Source organism: Atta colombica, unplaced genomic scaffold (genome assembly GCF_001594045.1).
Source record: "Atta colombica isolate Treedump-2 unplaced genomic scaffold, Acol1.0 scaffold386, whole genome shotgun sequence".
NCBI classification, from domain to species: Eukaryota; Metazoa; Arthropoda; class Insecta; order Hymenoptera; family Formicidae; genus Atta; species Atta colombica.
The window spans coordinates 11285-17040 of NW_017259495.1; positions in this window are offsets into that span (position 1 = coordinate 11285).

Sequence of the window (5756 nt, forward strand, 5' to 3'; positions counted from 1 at the left end):
ATTTTGATTATTATATACAATAATATTCTCAAAGAGAAGTAATTTTAAGATTTTCTTTGACTAGTAAACGCAATAAATTATTTTTTAATTAATAGTATAGTTTAATTAATATGTTTTTAAACATTTAAAAATAAATTAAAGAATAATTTGTTGCAATACATCCTTAAAGTTAATTAATTTTACATGAAACTGATACTTACATTTAAAAAATTATATGACATTCTTATCTCGTCGATATACTGCATTTTTTATTGTAATCTCAACTATTTACAACCATTTATTTTTACCTACAAATTATTCTCTCTATTGTAATTAGGGCTATTATTTATACTGTTTCAAAAATAAACGTACTCTTTCTGAGTGAAACAGTGCACTCTTACTTTGCACTTATTGAAGCTCAATATACTCTTTTTAAAAAGATAGACTAGCTTGATATAACTTGAAAAAATCTTATATTTAAAAACCAAAAAATATAAAAATTGATGATGTTCCGTTTTCAATCCAAAAATCTAAATTAAATATTTTTGGAAAGCGAATATATATTTTTGTCGCAATATAGAATTGTTAAGGAAAATGTCATCGAATAAATATTCAGATTACTTTAAAAATGTGAATACAGAAATCGAATTCCGTTCGAATTCCGAATTCAATCCTTAGATTGAGGACAAAAATAACTAACTGTTGATTCTGTTAAAAAATTGTTAATTCAATATAATTTTATTCATTTTAAACAATTTGATTGTTTATAGTTTTACAACTATTGCAAAGGAAGAAAAAAAACTGTTAACTAAAATATAAAACTGAAATATGAAACCAGGCGAAATACTCACTACTTACAAAATTTTATATTTATATACATTAATATAAATATATATATTATATACATATTATACATATACAAATACATATAGAGTTTGTAAAGATAACAGAGAATTGCTAAAGAGTTCTAAGCCTGTATCAAATCGATTCTGGCAGGCAAACTCGATTGCCAACTCTAGCTGACTACCGCCTATAATGATCTAATTACAATTAACAATTGATTGACTAGTTCACTATAGATCGACAGTCAGAGTAGACAATCGAACACGCTTGCAAAGTCAGTAGTCTGATATGAACTTTAGGGGGATCTTAAAAATGAATACTGAACCCGAATTCTTGTTTTATCGATTCAATAAGACTTACATACATACGAGCTACGTGTCATCGACACATCATTACACATTGCTATATCTCACGTACACATACACATAAATTTTTGTAAAACGGTATTGTATAGAACTGGATGTATAAATATAATTTCTAAAAACTCGATATTTTTTCGTATATTCTATTAGTTAACTTTCAACTTTGTAAGTACTGATTGCAGAGTTTATATATGTTAAGTAAATGTTGTTACAACTTAATAGTTCTGGATGATGACCAATATGAATTGAACTATGAAATGATAAAAAAGATTCCAATTTAAAAAATGTTTGTCATTCATAACATAAATTCTATACTAGATTAGTATTATTGGGTCTTACTTTGATTTTGAAAAGAATTTCCATATCTGTAAAAATAATATATGCAATATTCGTTTACAAACATTGCAATTAATCGGTAAAAACAGACGATTTTCCTCTTAGTCAAGAGATCCTTTTTACTAATGATCTCTTATGCATATTTGTGGCAGAAACGTACTTGTATATATTATGTTCACAATATATGAGGCATATTAGAAAAGTAAAGTTACAACATTTTACAAAAATCGAAAAATGAATATTTATTAATAAAATTTTTATGAAATATTACACAAGTAAAGCACTATTTTTCCATGTAATCGCCATTCAGTTTTGGTTGGGATATTCTGAATCATCCTGCCCATAGTCCTGACTTAGCACCAAGTGACTTTTTTCTTTTTACCTTTGAAAGAATACATGAGAGAGAAACATTTTTCTACTAACGAAGAGATAAAGGATGCCATGTGTGAACGGTCAAGAGAGGTGATGGCAGAAATGTTTGACACAGAAATATAAAAGTTGATACCACGGTTCACCAGATGCTTGGAATAGCAATTACATGGAAAAATAGTGCTTTATTTGTGTAATATGATATAAATTTTATTAATAAAAATTTGTTTTTCGATTTTTGTAAAATATTGTAACCTTACTTTCCGAATATGCAACTTTTATTTTCTTCTGTTAAAATTAAAAAATTCTGATCACTAATTAATGTTTTATATTTACAAAGTTATATTAATAAATCAATAAAGTTATGTTGTATAAAAATTTTATTTTATTGAATAGTTATTATTTAACATAAAAAGTATACTCCCTATTTTTACAGAATCATCTTTTTTGAAAAGTTTAAAATTTTTTTTTGTGATAAGACCAAGATTTTCAACGTTGAAAAGAACATTTATATTGGGTTGTCCGGAAAGTTCATGCCGATTTTGGAAGGAAAATTGAAACGCAGAAGATTTAAATTTTTAATTTCATTTATTAAATTTAAATCTTTTGCGGCACAAATTTTTCGGACAATCCAATACATCAACATTTAATAATACAACGTTCTGTGTTAAATTTACAAAATATATGTATATGTATAAATTTTTATATTATTAAATAATTTCTTAAAGGTTTGTAAATATCAAATGATTAGATAATATTGTAATCACATTTATAAAATATTAGATGAAATATTAATGAAATTCACATAAAATCAATATTAAAATATTGATCTAACGTGTTTCTTGCTTACTGTAGAATAAATTCCAGTCGATAAATCTTGTCATTAAAAAAAGTTCTTTTTATCTCTCGAAATTGTACTATGCGCACTTTATATTCCCCATATCGAAAACAACTTGTATCAGAGTCTTCGGAAAATTGTCCACAACACTTCGGGAAGTGATTCGAGACTTAAAAAGAAGGAATAGAAAACTATATGAACATAAATCCGGAAATAAGTTGTTTCCGAGTTATAACCACTTTTATGTTAAAAAAATTGTTATTTATTTTTCATAATCACAATCATAATTTATTTCATAGTGTTTTAACATAAATAACTACATTTCGGACTATTTTGGCGTTACCCAAGATGCATCATGTAGGGGCACAGTCCGCTTGACAGCTCTCTTTTTTTATTTTTTTTATTAAAAAAAATTTTTTTTTTTACTGCCAAGCGAATTATGCCTCCACGTAGTCCATCCTGGGTAATGTCAAAATATTCTGAAATGTAGTTATTTATGTTAAAACACTATAAAATAAATTATGATTGTATTTATAAAAAATAAATTACAATTTTTTAACATAAAAATGGCTATACTCAGAAACTACTTATTTCCGGACTTATCTTTATATAATTTTTTTCCTTCTTTTTAGGTCCCAAAATATTGCAAGCGATTTTTCGAACATTCTATATAAAATTTCGATTGGGAGCAGTGGTTATTTAGAACCCAATTATTTATAAAATAGCTTATTTAAAATGTTAATAAATAAAAATATTAGGAGGAGTGGAAAAATTCTGTTTCCACAAAGACACCTCATTATATGATATCAGGGCGGTCACTTACTTTCGGCGTCACGTATGCGGAAAAGAAAATATTTCTTCAAAATATGTAAGTTATATTGCATGGAAATATTGTATTTTTTTTCAGGATATTATTGGTTTATTAAAGCCATCACAAAGATTTTAGTCTTAACATTTTAAAACGCTTTTATTTTAACTCCTATATTTTAAAAGATTCAATTGTGATTGATCAATTTGCTTACGACCTTATCATGAGTATATTTTTATAAATAAAAATTTTGTTTGGATCAGCTAGGATATGTTCGAAGCATTTTTCTGATGCATGCTTTACGATGCTCTTGTAGCAATAATTACTGGGTTATTCGCCAAAAATGAGAAAGTTATGTCCCGATGCTATCCCAATATTGCATCTTTATACAGTATCTTCGCCAGCATCAAACGAAGATTCGTCAGCTCTGGAGATATTCGACGAAATAACGGCTCCGCCAGCATCGAACGAAAAAACTACATCTTCAGACAAAAGCTGTTATGTCTTCAAAAATGCAAGTTATAAATTATATTCAATTATATCAATTATCCATACAGCAGTAACATTGCAATATTATAATCTTACTGTAATATTACATGCTATATAATTGATATAATTGAATATAATTTATAATTTGCAATGCAATATTACGTAAATACTACTGAGATATTACATTGTGATATATTACAATGTAATATTGCAATAATTTTATTGCGACATTAAAATAAATAATAAATAAAGAGAAATAATAATAATAAAAAATAAATATATACATTTATAAAATATTTATAAAAATAAAATAAAAACACTTATAAAAATACATGAAAGCTATCTTAATTCCATATTCTTTATTCCTTATTTTCTATTCCTTATTTCTTATCCTTACTCATTACGCTTTTAGACATCGTCTGGAACTCCAAGGAGCAACACTAAAGGAGACAATAGACAGGTATTGAGAAGAAAGCGAGATCAAAAGAAAATAAAGAATTGATGAAAAAAAATGTACGATTTACTAAGGAAAATATTTAATCTAGGACAAATACGAATGATATTGAATCTTTCATTACAAAAGATGATTTTCTGAAGATATTGCACACGAGATATCCGTGCGATGATCAGCCCAATGATAAAGTAATAATAATAATAATAATAATAATAATAATAATAATAATAATAATAATAATGTAATATCAATTGTATGTTCGTACTTTTGATACATTTACGCTTTCAAATATTAACTCATTTTACTGATATATTTATGAATTTAATGTTTTAAAATTTTTTGTATATTTATTTCAATAATTTTATATTTTTGAAAATATTTTGTGCTCTTTTATTCATTTTATTTCTACATATTGTTAACCTTTAATCATGTGAAATTTTATACCATTTATTCATTTAAATTTTGAAGTTCTTAAATTTTGTTTTACAAATTAAAAAAATACATATTTTAATAGAGAGACAGAACATAAAATATGGTGCAAAGGGAAAAAGTTATAGAGGAAAAAGTTATAGAAAAATGAGAAGCCCAGATTTGATATTTTAAACATCAATTTAAATAACTAATAATTCATTCACACATACAACATGTGGTATATATCTCCTTTAATATTAAAAATTAAAACTTATAAATCATGCATATAAAAAGTGTGTATCCTTGTTGCTTCTGCTTTTCTTTTTATTATTCCCTTATACTCCGCTGCATATATACGTTACAGGCCTATAGGTACAGACGGTACAGGTAAAGAAAATCGTGGGTCGTCAGCTTTTCTTTATTATTATCGACTTCAGACCAACAGCAGCGTCATATTGAGCATTGGTTTGGCTCGCCAAGAAATAATGTATGGATTTCGATTCCTCTTGAGCAAATCGAAAAACGTAAGAGCTTGAGTCGAGACTTTCATGGGACAAGTATACGCGCGTGAGAGGATCATTCTCGCGTAATATTATCTAGTCTTACGCAAGACAAAAAAGAATTTTTTCGTGTTTTCTTCCCAAGGGAAAAAATAAGTAAATCGAAAGAAACTCGGTCTTGTGAATAAAATAAAATAAAATACTTAATAAATTTAATAAAATAATTACTTTTAGAAAATTAAATTAAAATTTTGTAATAAAATATTGTTTTCTAAATTATTTTATTCCGAAAATATTAGTATTGTTTAAAGAATAAAGTAAAATTAAATAAATAATTGATCAATTATTCAAATAATTAGTCTATTAA